This window comes from Chiloscyllium plagiosum, chromosome 20 (genome assembly GCF_004010195.1).
Source record: "Chiloscyllium plagiosum isolate BGI_BamShark_2017 chromosome 20, ASM401019v2, whole genome shotgun sequence".
In the NCBI taxonomy this organism is placed as follows: Eukaryota; Metazoa; Chordata; class Chondrichthyes; order Orectolobiformes; family Hemiscylliidae; genus Chiloscyllium; species Chiloscyllium plagiosum.
In genome coordinates, this window is record NC_057729.1 from 40,828,346 (window position 1) to 40,853,164 (window position 24,819).

The following is a 24,819-nucleotide window of genomic DNA, read 5'->3' on the forward strand; positions in this document are numbered from 1 at the left end:
AGATTTCCAATCAAGTTCTCTTTGCTGTATGTATACTGGCAAGGATCTGCACTGGGTTGAGCAGTCAGCAAATGCAATGTACTGTGAACAATAAGGAAGTGATGTGTTCATAACTTAATCATATTAATCTCACAACTAAATGTTAAAATTGATTTATTGTGTAACATGTTCCAGCACAGGGACAGCTAACAGGTAAAACAGCACAGGAGCTGAATTAGCAGGACCTTATTCAGTAAACTACAATCTGACATGTGTGGATTGGCTAATCAGTAGATATTTTCACTGACTGTGCTCCCATTGCTTTCTCCTAGGTTGACAGAAAGCAGTGAGTTGCTCAAATAACATATACGCCTGCCACCAGTCTTGTTCCTTGTGGGCTGCTGGATGAATGACCTTGATAGCTGGCAGTTAAGTTCATTGCCAATATGATATACTTTATCTCACAGACTGGATGAGACCAGTCCCTTGGGCAACTAACAGACACTCACTCATGAACTGACAGACTAGTGACTGTCCAACTGATATACTCCCTTTGCATGAGTGTTCAGTCACAGGCTTGAAATAATGAAGCATCTCCCCTTGAGATAACCTCAGTGTGAGAGGCTTTTGAGGTTTTTGATGCTTGTGATTAGAATGATGAAAGCCAGTTCAGAATTCCATTCCCAATCACTGCCTGTGACCTCACTGAGAGTCATGTGAATACGGATGCAAGGTCAAACAGGATCAATTGTAGCTCTGATACATTTCAGTTCCCCTCATTTGAAAGATCCTCCCAGTGCTCCTGCTGACAATCTTCCTTCAGTGGTGTCCAAGCAGTCAGAATTGTTACTAGTTGCACCTGAAATTTCCAAGATCATCTCATTTGTTTAACTTTCATTTCACAAATCAAGGTGCAGTCTTGGACAAAGGAATATTCTTAGCAGCAAGTAAGTGAAATTTAAAAGGACGAGGAAATTACAATGTCAATGTCGGGGGAATACAGATTCTGAATGCTTTTGCTGTGGAACCTTACTCACAAGATAGAGAGGCAGGAAATTTAAAATGCAGCAACGAAAAGATAAAAGAACTCTCACTTCCAGGCCTGGGGAATTGTTTTGCTTTTGCTGCCATTGTTCCTCATATAGCAAAAAGGTGGTGAGAACGTAGGTATCCTAGGTGTAAATGCAGGACATAATTCACCTTAAGAATGCAACAAGAATCTTTATCATTGTTTAGCTAGGTACATACGTTCAGTGCTCATATTATTATACAAGTAATCCAGAAACACCTACTAATGGTCTAGAGAATTTATCTTAAATCTAAGGCATTTTAAGAATTTATATTCAACTTTTTTCAAGAAAATTTGGAAACAAAGTAAAAACCTGGCATCAGTAAAAGTGACAGTCAGGTTATGATAATAATCCAACATGTTCATCAATCTTCTTTATGGGAATAAATGCTTCACCATTCTAGTACCCACTCCAACATAATTGAATGTGAACTGGCTGAAGAAGATACTTAGTTGTATTCATGCAGAAAGCTCATCACCATCTTGTCTAGGGCTATAGCAGTAAAAGCCGCCCTTACCAATTTATGCCCACCTAGAGATTTTATTATGGTGATGCATATTTCCAATATTATGGATAGACAATGAGGATGCAATTTGTACTACAAACCATACATAAATAGACTATTTCTCTTGAAATCCTTTTATAGTCTGCAAGCTTATTACAACTTACTTCAATGGTCTTCAGTCTTATATGATGTTTGTCCAGTTTCTTTTTATTATTTGTGACAATAATTAGACCGCTAATCAGAAAACTAACACTGTTTAGATTCTCAAAATATTATGACGATGGATTTAAAAGAAGAAAGGAAGATGGTGGCTCAGGTGGAGCATAAATGCAGACATGGACTGGTTGAACTGACTGGCCTGTCTCTGTGTCCTGTATCTTTTGGAGTCCAATGTAACTGTTTCACCATGCTTTAATTCAAGAGTGGAAGTTCCCTTGCAGTGGAAAAGGAAAATTGGTTTGTTTTGTAGCTGAGTCCTTTGTTATGGATCAGACCAAATCCCCTTAAAATATTTTAAGAAGGTAGCCTAGACCATAACTTTTTCTTATTTTGAAGGCAAAGTGTCATGTTCCAGATGCAATTCAACTGGTCAAGCTACTCAATGTTAACCAAAATGCAATTTATTCAAACAATATAGTTAAAATATAACAAAAGAAAGAAGAACTGAGGAAAATTTAAACTCTGTTGGAAAACTTAACAGAATAACAGATATCATAACTATTACTAAGTAACTGTTCCAATATAGTAATATCCCATAAATTTATCCCTTGGAAAAAAGACAAATTCAGAAAACAGATTTTCTCATATGCAATGCCTGCAATAGGAAGAGAAATTCTAGCTTCTAACTGTTGTTGAGAAATAACTTTGACTTCTTCAAGACTCCAGCAGCTTCTAGCTGAATCTAAAAGCTAAAAGAAACTAGAAATCCTGTACTGTGAGAGATGGCCACACCCATCCAGGCTGCTTCTATTGTTCCAACTTTTATATAAAAAAAATCCAAGACCTCACAAGCTGTTCATGTTACGATGGACTGCTCATCTCCTCTCGTTCAATATCTCTCTTAAAAGAAACCAGACCAAAATACATCTCCTAAAGCCACTGCATTGTGTCACTTGACATACAATGAGATTTCTTTTTATTATGTTCACAGTTGATTGGACACTTTGCTAATAATATTTGTCATTTCAAAACACTAAGCTTGTCTGTACCGTAAATAAATGTCCAAATTCTCCACTTCTTAATGTTTTTAGATTAGGAACATCACTTTTAAAAATATTTTTGATTAAGCTCCGATTGCCTCAGCCTTGGGTTCTAGATATTTTCTAATCAACCTATTCAGAGATGTTATTACTCATCTCTAGAGCAGTTGGGACTTGAACAAGTCCTCATGTCAACCTCAGGGAATTCCCATTCCAGACCAAAATACATTTTTAACAGTCACTGCAACCAATAATTCTTTTTTTTATAAAATTTCATAGATTGTTGCTGATATTTTTAATCATCCTGTCCAGATATGTTTTGACACATCCCTGGAGCACATGGGACTTGAAGCCAGGACTTCTGGCCTGGAGTTAAGAGGAACTACCCACTGTACTACAAAGCTAGTTGCTCACTGCATTATTTCATCAATTAATTCAAGTCTTGAGGATATAATTAGTTATCTCGGTTTAAATCATTTGATCTGAGTGTTGCCAACAAAAACCTCCTCCAAGCATTTGAGGTAATTTTGTTTACATAACTGGCAATATTGCATCATTGGCAAGATCATAATTTAATGTCAGTCCTTGCCATGAAAAGGGGGTTTTGGAAGATTGCCTTGCTAGATCAGATGAAAGGATAGCTAAGTCTTAATAATGTGGCTGTGGGATTAGATTCACATATTGTCAGACTGGATAAGGACAGCTCTTTGTTTCCCTGAGGATTTTCATGATATGGGGGCGGGTGAGGGGGCAGTGGTTATATCAATCTGAGGCTTTCTATCCTACAAGTTTTTCTCGAGCTCAAATTTTTAAACTGAATTCCAATTGTCAAGCTCTCATTAGAATTAGAATTAGATTTTATTGTCACATGCTTTCAAGTGTAGGCATACAAGAGTACAGTGAAAAGTGTACAAACTGGCCATTCTCCAGTGCCATCTTGGTTACAGAATCCAGAATTTAAAAAAATAAAAACAGCAGAAATAAAAGAAACAGAATCAAAAGAAGAGAAAAATGTCCATATCTAAAGAAAGAAAAGTGTTCAAATCTTAAAGTCCATCTCAATAAAGATGTGTGGTATTTGAACTCATATGCTTTATGTGACTAGCATAAGCTATTATTTATTACAAATCTATCACCACAAGTAAAAAGATACATAATAATGTAAATGTTGGAAAGTGTTACAAATATCAGAGAGAATGCTGTGAGAAATACTTGACATTTTTGTACTTACACATTAAGAGTAGAAGTGGGCCATTTCAATCCTTGAGCCTACTCTACTAGTGAAGAAGGCATTTGATATGCCTTCCTTTATTGGTCAAGACACTGAGTATAGGAGTTGGGAGGTCATGTTATGGCTGTACAGGACATTGATTAGGCCACTTTTGGAATATTGTGTCCAATTGTGGTCTCCTTCCTATTGAAGGATGTTGTGAAACTTGAAAGGGTGCAGAAAAGATTTGCAAGATGTTGCCAGGGTTGGAGGATTTGAGCTATAGGGAGCGGTGAATAGGGTCTGACTGTTTCCCTGGAACATTGGATGCTGAGGGGTGACTTTCATAGAGGTTTTAAAAATCATGAGGGGGATGGATAGGGTAAATAGACAAAGTCTTTTCCTGGGGTGGGAGAGTGCAGAACTAGAGGGTAAAGGTTTAGGGTGAGATGTGAAAGATATAAAGGGGACCTATGGGGAATATTTTCATACAGAGGGTGGTGCAGGATTGGAATGAGCTGCCAGAGGAAGTGTGGAGACTGGTACGATTACAGCATTTAAAAAGCATCTGGATGGGTTCATGATTAAGAAGGGTTTAGAGGGATATGGGTCAAGTGTTAGCAAATGGGACTAAATTACGTTAGGAAAACTGGTCAGCATGGACGAGTTGGACCAAAAGGTCTGTTTCCGTGTTGTACAACTCTATGACTGTAAGTCACGCTCCTTCTTCTATACTCCATTGTAAACAATATACTGAAGGTCAGGAAACAGGGGGAAAGGTGGACAGTGTTACAGAAAAGCAGACATGCAAAGTTTAGATAAATAAATTATTACAGAAACATGAATAAGGTCATATAACAGGTATATAATGATTTTGAATGGAGACAGAAAGTGTTGAAAACATACAACAGGTTAATTAGGAAAAAAAGCAGTTGATGTATTTTGGGTGTGTTCCTGTCACTACTTCATCAGTCAATCCTTGTTTTAAGGTTTTTGGCAACATTTCTGCATGCATTTTTCTAATCTTTACGTGCAATGCTTTATTTGGTAGCTTCTATTTTCCATCTTACCCCGAATATGATACAGCCTTTCAGTTCAAAATAAAATGACTCTTTCTGAAAAAAAGTGAACCAAGAAAGATGTTGAAATTTTCCTTTCATTCTATATTTCAACTTTAAAGCAGTAAACAAGATATCTAGATATTCTCCAGTTATTTGTCTCGATGGAAAATGACTTTGCAACTTAATCCTATGAAATGATTAAACAAATGGTTCTCATGTAGGGTCACACCCAAAATGTTAACTTTTCCAGATGTTGACAAAGCCATTGTGAATTTCCAGCATTTTCTGTTATTTTTGTCTCAGGTTTCCAGTATTTGCTATTTTTTTCTTTTTCCTTATCAAACATCATTTTTATGTCACTCAGTGATTTTCCTGTTGGATCATGACACTGCCTATCTTACAAATATCTTTTTGTTTCCTTCATAAATCAGAACAAAGCAGAGTCTGCTTGTAATCTCATACCTGTCTTTGTATTAATTATATTTGGCTCAATTTTGTTAACATTTAGTAATTCATTCCTGAACTTATTTAAGTCATCTGGCTGGTTCTGCCATCTTTTATTGCTGTATGTGAAAGATAACTGCATCTACATGCTTCATATTTCTTCAATGTGCATAACCTCACCAAGTGACACAGTTTAATAACAGATCTTAAAAAATAAACAAATCAAAACCAGTACTATGTGCTTTGACAGGAGAAGAAAATGGGGAATGCTTTAAGAACATGCATTCAAACTCATTTATTATTTCAAATCTACTCGTCTGAGTAAGTTATTGTCAGTTGGAATGTAAACTAAATTCTACGTATCATCCACAATTCTATTCATACTATTCAATAAAAAGTGCCAGTAATTGAGTAAGTTAACTAAAAGATAAATGCCTTCCTTTATAGATTAATATCAGAACAGTTGGAGTAGTGTGAATGTTAATTGGTCTGCTGTATGATCAAAGAATTTTAGCTACCTGAAATTTTCTTAAAAGAATGCGTATTTGCATCAGTTAGAAAAAGCAGGTGTTCTTTGTCAGTCCTTTTGAAGGTTATAGCCTGGGTCCTGGATTGATGAGAATCCACGTTGTCAGCAAACATCCTCTGACTTTCCCTCAATTAAAATTAATGAAAGTTGTGAGCCACAGACCCGTGATTTGTTGATGTGCCTTTCAGCTGGAAGGGCTGGATGGCAGGAGCTCCTCTTAGTAACATTTACTGATTATGTAACCTACAGGAAATATGATAAATATTTTATGGAAATGATCACATTGTGATATAATGAAATGTTAAAGAAATGAAATAGAAAGGGAGTGCAAAAACAATTGAATCATACACAGAAAATACCAGAGAGACTCAGCAAGTTTGGCATCAACTGTGGAGAGAGATACGGAATTAGAATTTCAATTCCATTAGAATGTCTCTTCTTTAGCGTTGTCATCGAAAAAGGAACAAAGAACAATATAGCACAGGAACAGACCCTTCAGCCCTCCAAGCCAGCGCCTACCATTTTTGCCCTTCCATACCAAAACTGTCTTCATTTACAGGATCCGTATCCCTTCCTCTTCATTACTCATCCAGGTGTTTCTTGAATGCTGCTAATGTGTCTGTTTCCACCACCTCCTTTAACAGTGTGTTCCAGGCACTCATCACCCTTTGTGTGAAAAACATGCCTCACACATCCCTTTCAAACTTCCACCCTTGCAGCTTGAATCTGTGTCCCCAAGTATTTGACCGCCTCCACCGTGGGAAAAAGCCTCATACTTTCCACTCCTACTGTGCCATTCACAATCTTATAAACTTCTATCAGGTTGTCCCTTGACTTCTTGCAATTGAGGGAAAACAAACCCAGTCTATCCAACCTTTCTTCGTAGCTAAAATCCACCATACCAGGCAATATCCTAGCAAACCTTTTCTGTAACATCTCCAAAACATCTACATCCTTCTAGTAGTGTGCTGACTATTCCAAGTGTGGCCTAATTAAAGTTCTATAAAGCTGCAGCATTACTTTTCTATTATTGTACTCAATGCTCCTTCCAATGAAGGCAAGCATGTCATAGGCCTTTTTTGTCATCTTATCTACCTGAACTACCAAACTCAGTGATCTGTGGACCTGTACACCCAGATCTCTGCATATCAATACACCCAAGAGTTCTGCCATTCACCTTATAATTCCCACCTGTACTTGACCTTCCAAAATACATCACCTCACATTTGTCTGGATTGAACTCCATCTGCCATTTCTGCCACCTTGCCCACTACTTTAGACAAGAGTCCCCTCCCTGCCAGAGACCCTTTCACCAATCGTCAATAGTCACCTCCTATTTAGAGACTTCCATCTGACCTTTTGCCTGCACTTGATCTCTTCATGTGACATCAGCTACCTGTTCTCATCCTTGTCTCCCTCTGAACTTGCTACATTCTGTTCCCTTCGGTCCAACCACGACCAGAATTCACAAACAGAACCTTCCTGGCTTCATTTCAGGCTTTTCCGACCCCATTGAATTTATTTCTTCCTAACTTGACTGTACTTTTCTCCCTTGTTCAGTTTCTCCCCACTTACATTTGTGAATCTTCTGTGCTTTACATAGGTTCATCTATTTCCAATCTTCTCGTCCTAACCATCTTCTCTTCACCATGGATTGGCAATCACTCTCTGCATCTGTTCCCCATTCAAATGGTCTGAAGGCTTTCTGCTAAAATGAAACAGCTCAGAAGAAGAGACATACTGGATTTGACTCTGTTCTTATCTCCACAGATGCTGCCAAACCACTGAGTTTCTCCATCAGTTTCTGTGTCTGTCTCAGGTTTCCATCACCTGAGATATTTTGCTTTTAATAATTAATATAATATTCTGGCAAAACATAAGTCCTTTCAAACAAAAGATACATTGTGATTCCAAAGGTTTTAATTTTCACGTTTGAAGCATGAACCTGTGTGAGCATGATGTTATTCTATTTTTGACTTTCATCTCCTGGCTTTACCTACTGTTTAAAGAACATATGAAGCAGAACAAAAATGACATGATTTTGATAGCTGGTGCTGCTATTGTTCAGTAATGAAGTAAAAAACCCAACTGTCTCATGTCCTGCCTGGGGATGAGACTTGAATGTCTGATTAATATGGTCCAAATACTGTCACATTCAATGGATTGGACTTTCAGCCCTCACTGAGGTCAAAATTGGTCCCAAGTTTCCCAGCTTCATCATGACCCCGAGGTATTTATATGGAGTTGGAATGGGGGTGGTTTTTTTGGTAGGATAGGGCTATTCACTATTGAAGCAGGTATTTAAGCTAGTCGTTGAGAACTAATATGACCATTTAGAGGAAATCAACCAGAATTTTCCAGTAATTCCCCAGGTTCTCAGAGGTAGCAGGGTATAGTTGCCTGGAAGTGCCCTCCAAAGCAAACCGAGGGTTGTGGCAATAATCAAGTGAATCCAGAAAGCCAAGAGGCCTTCTCCATTCTCCCAAGCTCAGAATTAGCTGCAGGCTGCCCTGTACAGGAATTTCCACCAACCCCTATTTTAAGAAGTTCTTCAAAACTCACCTCCTTGACCCCAGCTAATATGGTTTAAGATAACACTCTTGTGATGTATCTTGAGAGATTTTACAATGTTAAGTTCTACGTACAAATGCAAGAGGGTTGTGCTTTCAAACCCCATTCCAAATATGTGACCACATGGTTGAGATTTACACAGTTGTGCAGTACTAAGAGGATTGCACTGTTGGTGGTGCCATTGCTTTCAACGATGCATTAAACCAAGGCCAAACATTCCTTCTCCAAAGCATCCAAAATCCCATGGGACTATATAGTGAAAAGCAGATCAGTATTCTTAGTGTCCTAGTCAATGGGGATCCTTTCAAGCAAGTCATTTATTTTCACAATATTGTTTATGGGAGATTGCTGTGTGCAAATTGGCTGCCAAATTTTCAACCTTGAAAAGTACTTTTTCTGGTTCAAAGCACTTTATAATGCCTAGAGGCCATGAATGATGTTGCATGGATGATATGTTTTCTTTTGAAGTTTTGCATAATCTGTTGCATGATAAATGGAATATTTAGTTAATTGATTATTTAGCTGCTTGACAAACTATGAAAGAATCATGATTAATGTTGAATCATAAGTAGTCAGTGTTCTTTTATTCTGTTGTCAAATGTGTCACATCATCACTCACTTGATGGACTCAAGGACTCTGCAAAAAAAGACCTATTCAGTTGGATGCTTACAGGCACTTTGACAATGCTCAGTGTTTGGGAACTATAAAATGTCCAGTTCTTGGTCTGCCCCTAAATCCATCATAAACAGCACGTGCAGGAAGACTTTGAGTACAGGCAACATCAAGGCTGATTTGCAAGAACCAGAAGATCAAATAGCTTTAAATTGAAGCTCTTGAACTGGAAGTACGAACAATACTCAAGGAAAGGAAAGTAGGTCAACACATAAACAAAGGTCAAGGTCCAACAACATTTTTTGAAGGCCTCACATTTGTCAGTCATCCCTTTACATGTGAACAGACTACTCCAGTCAACTTCTGAAAGCTCTTGTTTCATACCCTTAAAACATGCCTTACTCCCAAGCAAAATTCCAAGCATGGCACCTATCTATTTCAGTAATCGTCATCTGATCTGTCTGCAGTAGTGTGTCCAGGATTGGACTATTCAGTCACCTCAGGACTCACAACACAGGTGTAGAATAGAATCATCCTTGATCCAGAAGTTAGGAGCATCAAACCATCACCTAGAAAGCACATCTTGTTCAATCCATTCAAAAGAGACAACTGACCCATTAACTGTAAATCATGGAAATTACAACATCATATGATGTATCTCCACACCATTATTTCAAAAGTCAGTTCCGACCATTGTTTGTTTTTATCAGTTTTTGGTTCAGATTCAGTCAATTAGTCAAATTATTCTTAAGGATGATATTTAAACCAAATTTTGGAATTTGTAAAAAGGCATCTTAGAAGTTTCTTGAATACTTGGACGTAGCCAAAGACGTCTGATATTAACTTACACCTGAGAGCCATCAAAACAGAGGTCAAATATCAAAGGAATTCAACTTTGGCTGAAGTTCTATCAAAAGCAAAGGAATAATTTATCAATGGTAATCCTAGAGATGTTATAATTGTGTTGTAATTAATATCAGATTTTGGTTTGAGTAGATCCAAATGCATTTGTATCATTGATAGTCACAGGTGAGGTGCTGGAAGACTGGAGGTTGGCTAATGTGGTGCCACTGTTTAAGAAGGGTGGTAAGGACAAGCCAAGGAACTACAGACCAGCGAGCCTGACGTCGGTGGTGGGCAAGTTGTTGGAGGGAATCCTGAGGGACAGGATGTATATGTATTTGAAAAGGCAAGGACTGATTAGGGATAGTCAACATGGTTTTGTGCGTGGGAAATCATGTCTTACAAACCTGATTGAGATTTTTGAAGAAGTAACAAAGAGGATTGATGAGGAAAGAACGGTAGATGTGATGGACTTCAGTAAGGCGTTTGACAAGGTTCCCCATGGGAGACTGGTTAGCAAGGTTAGATCTCACAGAATACAGGGAGGACGAGTCATTTGGATACAGAACTGGCTCAAATATAGAAGACAGAGGATGGTGGTGGAGGGTTGTTTTTCAGACTGGAGGCCTGTGACCAGCAGAGTGCCACAAGGATCGATGCTGGGTCCTCTACTTTTTGTCATTTACATAAATGCTTTGGATGCGAGCATAAGAGGTATAGTTAGTAAGTTTGCAGATGACACCAAAATTGGAGGTGTAGAGGACAGTCAAGAAGGTTACCTCAGATTGCAACAGCATCTTGATCAGATGGGTCAATGTGCTGAGAAGTGGCAGATGGAGTTTAATTCAGATAAATGCGAGGTGCTGCATTTTGGGAAAGCAAATCTTAGCAAGACTTATACACTTAATGGTAAGGTCCTAAGGAATGTTACTGAACAAAGAGACCTTGGAGTGCAGATTCATAGCTCCTTGAAAGTAGAGTCGCAGGTAGATAGGATAGTAAAGAAGACGTTGGTATGCTTTCCTTTATTGGTTAGAATATTGTGTACAGGAGTTGGGAGGTCACGTTGCGGCTGCACAGGACATTGCGTAGGCCACTGTTGGAATATTGCATGCAATTCTAGTCTCCTTCCTATCGGATAGATGTTGTGAAACTTGAAAGGGTTCAGAAAAGATTTACAAGGATGTTGCCAGGGTTGGAGGATTTGAGCTACAGAGAGAGGCTGAGTAGGCTGGGGCTGTTTTTCCTGGAGCATCGGAGGCTGAGGGGTGACCTTATAGAGGTTTATAAAATTATGAAGGGCATGGATAGAATAAATAGGCAAAATCTTTTCCCTGGGGTTGGGTGTCCAGAAATAAAGGACACAAGTTAAGGGTGAGAAGGGAAAGATATAAAAGGGGCAACTTTTTCATGCAGAGGGTGGTACTTGTATGGAATGAGCTGCCAGAGGAAGTGGTGGAGGCTGGTACAATTGCAACATTTAAAAGGATGGGTATATGAATAGGAAGGGTTTGGATGGATATGGGCCCGGTGCTGGCAGGTGGGACTAGATTGAGTTGGGATATCTGGTCGGCATGGACGGGTTGGACTGAAGGGTCTGTTTCCATGCTGTACATCTCTATGACTCTATGACTCTAAGTGTACATGGGCAATAGACATTGTTAGTTAAGGTGTTATAAATCTGTGATTCTGTGCATTTGCTGCACAGTTATGTCCAGATCTGAAGCAAGTTATGTGAATAACATTAGCATACAGATAACAAATACACAAAGTGCTGCACATAGCAAAAGTATGTCTCAGAGGGTCTGTTTTGTCTTGACAGCTATGTAACGCAGATGTCCATATGTGTAGAACAGCCTGTGTTACTTGCAGTAATCATAGCATCCAAATAATGTAATTAATACCACAAATGCACCACTGGTCATGTGTTAAAACCATCATGCTGGCAACACTCGAATGAAATTGTTAAGCTGCAGGCAAGAACATTGATGATTTAACCTTGCTAAGTGGATCTCTCAAATTTAATGTTCCAATTTCAAAGCATGAGTCAGGAAAGTGTCAGGTGCCTGGAACACATTGTGGAACAGACAGCAAGAGGCCAGGGAAGATTATTTGTTGTGTGTGTGCTCCATACTTCTGTGTAGACAATATCTATGAAAAGAATAGAGTTAATGGACCCAATCTTGTCTAATGTCTTATTTTTACAAGTGCTTGGCTGGCCTTTTGTTAACTTGAGGGAGCTGTCCAGAACCTCGGTGATTATTAGTACTGGCCCTGCATTTTTCCTGTCCCAATTATTTTTACTGATGAATATGATGACTATTGGGACTATGGAAAATGTTATAACTCTTGAAAGATTCATTTAAAAATCGATCATGTAACTTGGACGAAAAACATTCTTAGTAAGGTTTCCTAACCTTGAAGTCACTATAAAGCTCAGTACACATTGATCCATTCAAAATCTTGAACAATATTTTGTATTTTCTCATGTACTTTTACTTGATTTTTGTGAAAATAAAAGATGTCATAAAAGAAGCACGTATGTAAGCCTATGGAAAAGTTATATCCCAATCTTACCACCAGCTTTCAGATTCAGTTCATATCGTCCTTTTTTTTTAAATGGTTTAACAAAAAGGATCGGCTCTATTCCATAGTTCATAAATAAAGTCTGCCTGGACTGTTAGTGCCCATTAAATCCTTGCCAATGGTTCCTTGATCAGTGCTTAGGTCCCTGCTATTGACAATGTATCTCAAAATTTGACTGAATGAATCAAATCTAATATTTCAAAGTTTGCTTAGAACACAAAATTAGGTCAGATTTTGAGTGGTGATGATTTAAGGATTCTTCAAGAAAATTTAGACTAGTTGAATTAAATAGGCAAGCATACAGTCTCCTTTCCCAAACGTGGTATATTTGCCACAGAAGGAATGCAGATGCTGGAATCCAACGTAGACAAGAAGGAGGCTGGAAGAACATAGCAAGCCAGGCAGCATCAGGAGGTGGAGAAGTTAATGTTTTGGGTATAATCCTTTTTTTAGGAATGGAGGTGGGGTTAGGGGGAGCTGCAGATAAAGGTGGAGGGAAAGGTTTTGGGTGGGGAGAGACATGGAATGGTGAGGTGGTGATAGAAGGGATGCAGCAAATGTTCAACAGACTGATTCTTGGTATGGCAGGTTTATTGTATAAGGAGAGATTGGGTTGTCTTGATTCTTATTCATTGCAGTTAAGAAAAATGAGAGGTAATCTCATTGAAGCACACAAAATTCTCACAGGTCAGATTGGATGAAGAGATGATGTTTCTCTGAGCTGGTGGTATCCAAAACAAGGGATCATAATCTCAGGATATGCAGTTGGCTATTTTGAACTGAGATGAAGATAAGTTCCTTCAGAGAGTGTCAACCTGTGGAATTCTCTACTACAGAAGTTTGTAAAGACCAAATCATTGAATATATTTAAGAAAGAAAGAAATTAATGCATTATTACTGTTAGACTGTTACATCTCGATGAAAGTTATAAAAATCACAACCATGGCATTAAGATTAAATCATTTGTTACATTTGGTAATTTTATTAATAGTTCTGATTTTCAAACAGCATGAAGCCTAAACAGTAACATTTATGAAAATAACCTAAATAAAGCAGCTGAAGAAGGCATTGAGCTATGAATAATGCACAGGTGCTAATGGGAAATATATCAACTTTAAGCTTCTTGTTTAATCCTTATTTGGCTTTGGATAACCATTTCCAACTTCAAATGAGTTTGCTATTAGGCAGGATACTCCTGGAAATACATCAAAGCAAGCTAAATGCGTGGAACTGAGAAATAAGAAAGGGATGATCACCTTATTAGGATTGTATTATAGACTCCCTAATAGTCAGTGGGAAATTGAGAGACAAATTTGTAGAGGAGATTTCAGTTATCTGTAAGAATAATAGGTAGGGGATTTTAACTTTCCAAACATAAACTGTGACTGCCATAGTTTTAAGAGTTTAGATGGAGAGGAATTTGTTAAGTATGTACAAGAAAATTTTCTGATTCAGTATGTGGATGTACTTAATAGAAAAGATGCAAAACTTGACTTACTCTTGGGAAATAAGGCAGGGCAAACGACTGAGGTATCAGTGAGGGAGCACTTTGGGGCCAGCGACCATAATTCTATTTGTTTTAAAATAGTGATGGAAAGGAATAGCCTGGATCAAAAAGTTAAGGTTCTAAATTGGAGAAAGGCTAATTTTGACAGTATTAGGCAAGATCTTTGGGGGCAGATGTTTGCAGGTAAAGGGACGGCAGGAAAATGGGAAGCCTTCAGAAATGACATAATGAGAATCCAGAGAAAGTATATTCCTGTTAGGGTGAAAGGAAAGGTTGGTAGGTAAGGAATGCTGGATGACGAGAGAAATTGTGGGTTTGGTTAAAAAAAAAGGAAGCGTATGTCAGGTATAGACAAGATAGATCGAGTGAAACCTTAGAAGAGTATAAAGGCAGTAGGAGTATACTTAACAGGGAAATGGAGGGCAAAAAAACGACATGAGATATCTTTGGCAAATAGGGTTAAGAAGAATCCAAAGGGTTAGCAAGGTTAGACCTCATGGAATACAGGGAGAACTCGCCATTTGAATGTAGAAGACAGAGGGTGGTGGTGGATTTGGATGTGAACTTTGGAGGTATAGTTCGTAGGTTTGCTGATGAAATCGAAATTGGAGTGTAGTGGACGGCAAAGAAGGTTACCTCAGATTACAATAGGATCTTGATTAGATGGGCCAATGGACTGAGAAGTGGTAGATGGAGTTTAATTAAGATAAATGCAAAAGTAGAGTCACAGGTAGATAGGATAGTGAAGAAGATGTTTTGTATGCTTTCCTTTATTGGTCAGAGTATTGAGTGCAGGAGTTGGGAGGTCACGCTGCAGCTGTACAGGACATTGGTTAGGTCACGTTTGGAATATTGTGTGCAATTCTGATCTCCTTCCTACCGAAAGGATGTTGAGAAACTTGAGAGGGTTCAGAAAAGATTTACAAGGATGTTGCCAGGGTTAAAGGATTTGAGCTATAGAGAGAGGCTGAATAGGCTGGGACTATTTTCCCTGGAGCGTTGGAGGCTGAGGGGTGACTTTATAGAGGTTTATAAATTCATGAGGGGCATGGATAGGATAAATAGACGAAGTCTTTTCCCTAGGGTGAGGGAGTCCAGAACTAGAGGGAATAGGTTTAGGGTGAGAGGGGAAAGATATAAAGGTGACCTAAGGGGCAACCTTTTCACGCAGAGGGTGGTGCATATGTGGAATGAACTGTCAGAGGAAGTGTTGCAAGAGTATAATTGCAACACTTAAACAGTATTTGGATGGGTATCTAATTAGGAAGGATTTGGAGGGACATGGGCCAAGTGCTGACAAATGGGACTAGATTAGGTTGAGATATCTAGTCAGCATGAACGAGTTGGACCGAAGGGTCTGTTTCTGTGCTGTACATTTTTATGACTCTGTGACTCTATTCTCAGTCTAAGGCCACTTAATTGTGTCAATTTGTTCCTCAACCTTGCCTTTTGTACAAAGGCTTTATCTTAAAAGAGTGACTTTCTTTTCAATGTATCAAACAGTTCCTTGCTTTCCTCTCAGAAAACCTAATTCCCATCCTCACCCATGAGAAACTCGCCTCTTCTATCCATTTCAGCCCTCCAGCAGTTCTAATGAGTTTCCAATTCATAATAGTTCTTGCTCTCAGAGTTAGTCACAATAGGCTGCCACCATGAGAATAACAAACTGATTAAGCTCCTGCCACAGATTCACGGCACATTTGTTGCTCAAGCATTCCTTTCCTTTATTATTGCTCGGTATTTAGCCGATGAATACATCACCATCCACATAAAACACTGTGTTGTGATGGCAAAAGTGTAAAGTAAACATGTTAGCAGTGTGGAACAGCTGTTATTGCTACATCTCAATGTAAGTTATAAAATAGGTTTCAGTCATGGGATTAGTAGGACAAAATCATTCCTTTCATGTGGTAAGTGCTGGAATTTCAGACATAAATTCCATTGTTCTCAATGAGCCAGGAACTAGTTGAAAGATGCACAGGTTCAGCATTCTAGAATTTTATTGTTCTTGCTATTATCTACATGTCAGTTTTCAAACTCAAATAACTTTAACATAGTACTGCAGGTAATGGCACTGAAATTCCGGCCTGTTTGCAGTCTTAAATTATATCAAATATATTTTCGAGCCAGATAATTTCTATTGGTTTGTGATCCAAATGTTAAATGCCTCTGATATCCTCGTGTGATATTTATCTGCCAACTAATGTAGATTAAAATGAGGACTGGTGGTGCTGCAGTCCCAAATTGCTTGGCTGTTCGGTCATGAAGCACAAGGAATAAAAATTTGGTGTTTTGAGTATTAAAAACTGCTGAAATTTGATGAGAAGTTACTCCCCAATAAAATAAAAACCAAAAGAACAGCAGATGCTGGAACTGCACATACAAACACCTTTTTAAAGCACCTTCATATTACATTCAGAACATACCTTGGCATTGGTCTTACTTCTGTCCATTGGTACTGAGAGAATCTGCTAATTTTGATTCATTCCCCAGTCAACTTCTCAGGAGCATTATTTGAAATGCTCTATTGCAGATAATTTGAGAGAATGGCAAAAGGAGATTGAGGTGGTATTTAAGAATGTTAAGAATATCCACTGGACATTTTCTCACTCTTCAGTGGTGTTTACAGAACAATATGGGTCTGAAGAAGAGCTCTGTGATCCCAGGACTCTCTCTAGATGGCTTACCAGTAGCAATGGAGAACTAGCAGCCAGACACTGGCAGCATTTGGTGGGCGCGAGTTTTACAACAAAGGACTTTAATCTTAGGGAAGGCACATACCTGTTGGGGGAAGTTTGCAACCATCACCTGGTTTTATAACATTGCTGTATCAAAAAAAACCGTCTGACAGTATCTGAGGAGTGAGAAACAGGTAGTGCTTTGATACCAATGTCTCTTCTTTGAAGTTGAAGGGGAATGGAAAATTATGGTTCTTATGCTGTCGACAAAGGGGGAAATATATACTTTTTAAACCCCAACAATTTCAACTGAATTAAAATAGTGTGTTATCATACATCAGCAAAATGGTCATGTTATTTCATGTGGAAACGTGTGCCGCCACAACTTCAGAGGTGAAGAAAGACAATGTTCCACAATTCACAGCCAGTGCTGGGTTATATAGAGAATCGAGAAAAAGCACAGTTTACTACTCCATCAGAAAAGAAAACGATCACAGCATTTGCCACCTGAATTCAATGATAAACCCATCAAATTCCATTGATTTTTTATCCAACATTGAGTGTAGAATACATAGCAATGGTTTGCATTGAAAATATTGACAATATTTAATTTACTTTCAATGATAACTACTTCCTTGTGTGGGAAGTCTCAAAACCAAAATTCAAAGAACCTAATTTAGAAAAGAGATTAATGTACATACAGTGTGAATTTAGTCATTTAGGGACTGCTGTGATGCACTGCCTAGATAAATAATACAGACAGATAACAGTGTAGAAAATTTAAGCAACATTGTGGGATAATGTGCAACTCAGTCGTATTCGTTTTTTTGGTCACTGGTTAAATTAGAGTTGAATTTTACTAAAAATCTGTTCAGTGTTCAGGGATTTCTCTCCAAAATCACTAGTGAGTTTTCTCACAATTCTCTGCAGATTGTGGGCGGCACGGTGGCACAGTGGTTAGCACTGCTGCCTCACAGCGCCGGAGATCCGGGTTCAATTCCCGCCTCAGGCGACTGACTGTGTGGAGTTTGCACGTTCTCCCCGTGTCTGCGTGGGCTTTCTCCAGGTGCTCCGGTTTCCTCTCACAGTCCAAAGATGTGCAGCTCAGGTGAGTTGGCCATGCTAAATTGCCCGTAGTGTTAGGTAAGGGGTAAATGTAAGGGTATGGGTGGGTTGCGCTTCGGCGGGTCGGTGTGGACTTGTTGGGCCGAAGGGCCTGTTTCCACACTGTAATCTAATCTAATCGCTCCATTATCTATATAGCATTTCACTCTATGGCATCCACTCATGCCCTAGTGCACTCAGCAATGACATAAGTAATCATCACTGCTGGGACCTCTTGGGATTCTCAGTGCTATGTTTAAACTGCAGTCATGTCAGTCAGGAACTGCCTTTCACAGTTACAGTGAGGAACAATTGCCCAATAGATGGTAGAGAAAGGGAAGTTAGCTCTCTGCCTCGCCAACAGGGAACTGGATGTCCCAATAGACGGGATTGCTCTACAAGACACCATCACTGCTTCCACCTCTGAAGCAGTCACATAACTCTTAGCAGAAGCACCTGCATGGATGCCTCCTGCACCATCCTCCAGCTCAAATACTGATACCTCAGTGGCTATGCTAGCAAGATTAGAGTAATTGAGATCTGCAGTACAGACAAAGATCCTTCATCCAGTCAAAAACGAGTACCTCACTATTCTAATCCCACTTTCTAGCACTTGGCTCTTGGTCAATCAAGTAGGCTGCTTTTCATTGGATGGTGTCAAGCTTCTTGAGTATTTTTGGAACTGTACCCATGCAGGCAAGCGGGGAGTATTCTGTCACACTCCTAATGTGTGCCTTGTAGAAGCGGGACAGGCTTTGGGGAGTCAGGAGGTAAGTTTTTGCCACAGTGTTCCTAGCCTCTGACCTGCTCTGGTAGCCACTGTGCTTGTAGTTGAGTTTCTGGTCAATGGTAACCCCAAAAGATGTTGATAGTAAGGATTGCGTGATGTTAATAACATTCAATGCCAAGGGGCAGTGGTTAGATTGGCTCTTTGAAGATGACATTTGTGTAACCCAGAAATTATTTGTTACTTGTCAGCCCAAGCCTGGATATTGTCCAGATCTTGCTATGTTTAAACATGGACTGCTTCAGGATCTGAGGCATCACAGGTAGTGCTGAACATTTACCATCATCAGGGAGAATGTGCAAACTCCACACAGACAGTCGCCCAAAGCTAGAATCGAACCTGGGACCCTGGTGCTATGAGGCAGCAGTGCTAACCACTGAGCCACTGTGCCGCTCAGTGGCAAAGATGTCCTGGAGCTCAGATAACTGACCACCAAAAAAAAAAACATCTTCCTACATGCTAGGTATGCCTCTAACCAGCAATATTTACCACCTAATACCAATGGATTCCAATTTTGCTCGAGCTCCTTGATGCCAGACTCGGTCAAATGTGGTCTTGGTGTCAAGGGCTGTCACTTTCACCTCACCTAAAGAATTCAACTCTTTTGTCCATATTGGAACTAAGGCTGTCATGAGGTCAGGAGCTGAATACCCCTGGTGGAACACAACCTGGGCATGTAAGCATCCAGCTGCCTCCATGGACAAGTTGCTGGCTGCCAGGAACAACGAGGTCTAACCCACTCAGTTAATTAGATAATCATGCAAACGTGTACACTGTCAGACTAGCCATTTGTGCTCAGCACCATTCAGTGAGTTTGTGGTTGGTCTGATCATCCTTAACTCCACTTTCCTATCCTGTTTTCTTTTAACCTTTTGATTGCCTGGCTGATACAAAGTACAAGAATATCACTCCATCTTGAGGGTCAATCTGGCAAACCTTCTCTGGACTGCCTCTAAAGCCAATATATCTTAGATAAGGATTAAAACAGTTCACATTATTTCAACTGTGGTCGACGAGTGCTTTGTTTAGATTTAGTAAGACCTCCCTATTTTTATAGCTCATTTCCTTTGAATTAAAGGCCAGCATTCCATTTGCCTTCCAAATCCCCAATGAACTTGGGAACTTTTCTTTTTCGTGATTCATGCCACTTGGATCTGCAAATTCCTCTGTGCTTAGTTTTCTGTTGTCTTTTCCATTTAAATAATATTCAGCACTTTTAGTCTGTCTGTCAATGTGGATAACATCATATTTTCCCACATTATTTTCCGCCTTCTCTTAGCTTTTTGCCCACACATTTAACCTGTTTATATCCCTCATCCGCAGCACTTACCTTCCCACTTATTTGGTGTCATCCACAAACTTGGTGATCATACATTCATTTCTGTCATACAGACAATGAATACATTTTGTGAATAATTATGAACTCAGCACAGCAGGCTGTACTATAAGGCGATAGGTTCCTGATGAAGGGCTTTTGCCCAAAACGTTGATTTTCCTGCTCCTCAGATGCTACCTGACCTGCTGTGCTTTTCCAGCACCAGTCTAATCTAGACTGTACTAAAGAACAGGCTCCCCCCACTTCAATTACAGACACTGGTAATGTACCTAGGTGTAGTGGGAGGGCAAGGAAGAAGAATACCTAATGAGTGTTGTTCAGGGGCTGGGAAAATTCTGCCTGTAGATCATTTGTAGTCCTCACTGTTTCTCTGTAACTGAATATCAAGACTTATTTTTGGTGAGATAATCCTTTGCGTAGAGCTAGAATCTAAAAGTGTCATTAATGTCAAAAGAGTGAGACTGTTCTACAGTACAATATGACCTTTGTGTAGCCTCACACAATTGTTCAACAGAATGCTTGCCCTGCAATTGCTATTCTTCATTATCTAACTTCTAACAGTCTAAATTTCACATGGAACATAAAAAAACAAAAGCCCAAGTTGATTTGCTTCCTCATAGTTTTAAATTAATAATCTGCAAAGAATATTTGTGAAGCCGTTATTCTTGGAATTTTGCTGTCACTTATAATTCACTTCAAGATAGTATCTGAATTGGAAATCTGAAGAATATAAATTTTCTGTCACAGAATATTTGAACACGGGGTTCCATTAGATCTGATGGATTAATAATACCAAAAGGCCACAAACATAGTCAATGTCTGTTGTAACTCTGCCTTTTATTTGCACACATTCATTCATTTGCTAATGGCAGATGTATGGCATGTGGTTTAAATTCAAATGGGAGTTATTTGATGCTTTATTTCTATAGCAACGTTTTATAAACCATAATCAACATGAGTCAAGCAATACTTTGCTGGGCCATTTTCTGTAGGTACAGTATTGGATTCAAACATGTTTCTGTAGTTTGAGACATTGTGAACAGCAATTTCTTTCATATTTGATTGCCGATGAGTCAGAATCAGTTGGACTTGCTGCTTTCTTATAATTTGGGGACAATGTGACTCAATGATCAGTTCAACACAAGACTCAGAACAACATAGTTGCATTTGCCAGGTTGCCTAAGATGAGGTCACCATAAAGAAGAAAAGCAACTGCACAATCCACTCCAAAACTCAAAGGAAATGTCAACCCGTTGGGCAAAATCTTTCAGTGAGAATATAATAAAAGTGTTGTATTTTCTCAATGTTATGCATCAAAACAAATTGGCATGTCGATCCATTTTGGATATAATCGGTGCAAGTTGTACCTAAAATAACACGTACTTTGCAAAATGCTGTTCTTGTCCTACATTCCCACCGAAACTCAATTGCATTCTGCCAAGCACTAAAACTTCAATAAACCAGTGAAATCATACAGCTCTTTGATATGCAATTTTCCTTTTTTAAAAAATTACCTTAACAAAAATTGTTTGCAACTTTTAAGAATGATAACTTGCAGTGATTTAATCAAGACAGAGTAAATTGGTTTACCATAAAAATATTGCAATTTAATTCTTTGTATGTGAAAAACAAAGCAATCTTTCAAAATATAGTTGTTAGCATCCTTACACCCAGAATATCTAACTTGATCTTTGGAGCCTCTCAAAGGTCTGCAAATGAGTACAATAAACAAAAGCTCCCAATGGAGATTACTTCAGCCCATGGCAGGATCAGTTTTGTAGACAGGGCCTGATTCTAGCATGATCACAAGATTATAGCAACTCGAGTTATGCTGAAAACTACTGTGCTTAAAATTCTTTTGCTTTCATTGTGCCAATCAGGGTAATTGTCCAAAGGAAAAACAATATTGAGCATAAACTCCAGGCTCTTACACCATGAGTTCTTTACATGGATTCCATGAAAACTCATACCAGATTGTTATCTTTAATTTACAGGAAGGTCAAATTAAATAGGAAGCAACCATCATGCTATTTTGCCCATAGAGTGATGCCACATTAGTAAGTCAGGTCATCATTACTGTGAAATTCTTTTATAAAGTTTGTCACTAATGAAATGAACTGCATGATCAGGAATCACAGCACCGGATTATAGTCCAACGGGTTTATTTGGAAGTACTAGCTTCCAGAGTGCTGCTCCTTCATCAGGTAACTAGTGGGGCAGGATCATAAGAGACAGAACTTAGAGCAAAGGATCACAATGTCATGCAATTAAAATGATATATTGAGCAAATCCTGATTGCTGTTAAGTCTTTCATCTCTTAGAATGGATTGCAGGTTTCGGTTCAGTAATATTAAAATCCCAGAACCTCTGTTAAGTCACATTCTCGAGATAACTTAAGGTTTTATAAAATAAAGGGGACATCTCAGCTCAGACAATGTATTAAAAATGTGAGGTTAGAATCTGTCTGTATCCCAATCTTGAGTAAGATCGCTTCTATTTCCAAAGTGGGAATTTATAAAATGTTATATGGATTGACTGCCTGCAGATTGTGTGCTTTTTGAGCTAAAATAGAACATATCTGCAAATACAATTTGGTAAATGCAAATTCACCCATTGGTGTGTGTGTGTGTGTGTGTGTGTGTGCCATCCTCATGGGTACTGAACTTGGCTATCAGCCTCTGCTTGACCACTTTGCATCGTTGCATATCCCAAAGTCTGCCTTGGAGGATGGTCACCTGAAGATCTGAGGCTGAATGCCCCTGACAGCTGAAGTGTTCCTCGACTGGGAGGGATCACCCCTGTCTGGCGATTGTTGCACATCTCGAGAATGTAACTTAAAAGAAGTTCTGCGATTTACATACTAATAAACCAAAACCTGCAACACATTCTAAAAGATAAAAGACTTAACAACAATCTAATTTAGTTCAGTATATCATTTAAATTGCATGACACTGATCTTCTGCTATAAATTCTGTGTCTTACGATCCTGCCCCATTAGTTACCTGATGAAGGACCAGTGCTCTGAAAGCTAGTACTTCCAATTAAACATGTTTGACTGTAACCTGGTGTTGTGTAATTTTTAAGTTTGTCCACCCAAGTCCAACACTAGCACCTCCACATCATGTTCAGGAATGGCATCAGTAAGCAATACGAGAAAGCATAGAATTTTTGTGTCTAAAAAAAAAATCACTTACTGTCTGTATAACTCTAAGGTTGAGGTTTGATCTCCATTTGGGCTACAGCAGTGTGAAAGTCACCAGAGAGGCTATCTCATTTCTCTTGTATATGACTGAGTAATCATAGAAATTATAGAATCCCTACAGTGTAGAAACAGGCCATTTGGCCCAACACATCCACACTGACCCTCCAAAGAATAACCCACCCAAACTCACTCCCCTATCTTATTACTCTATATTTCCCCTGACTAATGCACCTCACCAACACATCCTGAATTCTATGGGCAATTAAGCATGGCCAACTCACCTAATCCAATGAGTGAAATTTCAACACATCAAAACCCAAACACCTGTGCTGAATTAAAATCAGATCCTATCCCCACACTGTTGTGGAGTTGCACTAACGAAGTAATTGTGAATTCTGTTAAGCATTTTGTGTACATCATAAACTTATCACAGATTTTTTTTCTAAAAGAAGCCCACGCTCCCACCTGTGCTCAAACATTTAAAGTTTACCAGCTGGGAATGAAGGCCTGTACAGCAGCATCCAAAGAAGCCAGAATGGAATGTGCAGTAATCAACGTTATCAGCCCTGATTTAGATCTTACAATTAACCTGCAGTTCAGTATAGCCGTAGCATTAACAAAAATAAATCTGACTCTCTCTCTAATAAGCTGAATGAGCTTTCATTTTCTGTTTCTTTAGTAAATGACTGGGGTTTAAAGCAGGGAGCATAGTAATTTAGAGAATTATAACTTCCATCACAATCCATTCGTCAGAAGCAGTGACCTCTATCACTGAAGAATGGAACCTGATGCCAAAACTGCAAGCAGCAGGTGTGAATACTTAAAAGTGTACATTAACAATGTGACAGCTATATAGCCACAAAGCATTGCATGAGCTAGTGTTTCTATGACAACAAACAAGCTTAATTTATAACCTTTCACCTCTAACTGTTAGAATGATTTTTTACCAATTAAACAATATTTAAATCCAATTATTCTTCTTTTTCTACTTTCCTACTTTTCTGCTTTAGCTCTCACTTTATTATATTCCATTTTCCTAAATTTGTAACCTTTCAAAAGTTTGTTCTCATTTTATATGATCTGATTTCAATTTCTGTTATAACTTTATTTTATGTTTTAGTATCATCCCTGCCACATAATATTAACACATTCTTTATAAAGGGTGTCAAAGGCATAAAATTGAAATATTTTAATTTACAACAACAATGTGCATTATGTAGTAATTTTAATGTAATGTTGCGTCCCAAGGCACTTCACAAGAGCATTTATTAAATGAAATTTGAAACAGAGCTTTTGAATGAAATATTGGGGCAAATAATGAAAGGCTTGGCCAAAAACCCAAGATTTAAGGAACAATTCAAAGAACTCAGAAGAGGGGAGATATTTAAAAGGGAATTCCAGGGTTTAGGATCTTGGCAACTGAAAGTGTGGCTGCCAATGGTGAAGCAATTAACAACAGGAATGCTCAAGAGGCCAAAATTGGAAGAGCAGAGATATCTCGCAGAGTTGTGGGGCTGGAGAAGATTACAGCAATAGGGAGGGCTGAGGCCAGGGATGGGGGTTTTAGTAACAGGGATGAGAAGTTTAAAATCAGC

At 38.8% G+C, this 24,819-nt stretch overlaps 1 long non-coding RNA gene across 1 annotated transcript; it reads right to left on the reverse strand.

Annotated features, from left to right (window-relative positions):
- Window positions 1–973: 973 nt before the first annotated feature.
- LOC122559917 lies at window positions 974–23,372 on the reverse strand. The gene is made up of 3 exons (XR_006314599.1): window positions 23,217–23,372; window positions 5,987–6,240; window positions 974–1,151 (listed from the first exon to the last, which is right to left on the reverse strand). It is a non-coding gene; the product is annotated as an uncharacterized LOC122559917 (long non-coding RNA).
- Window positions 23,373–24,819: the final 1,447 nt, after the last annotated feature.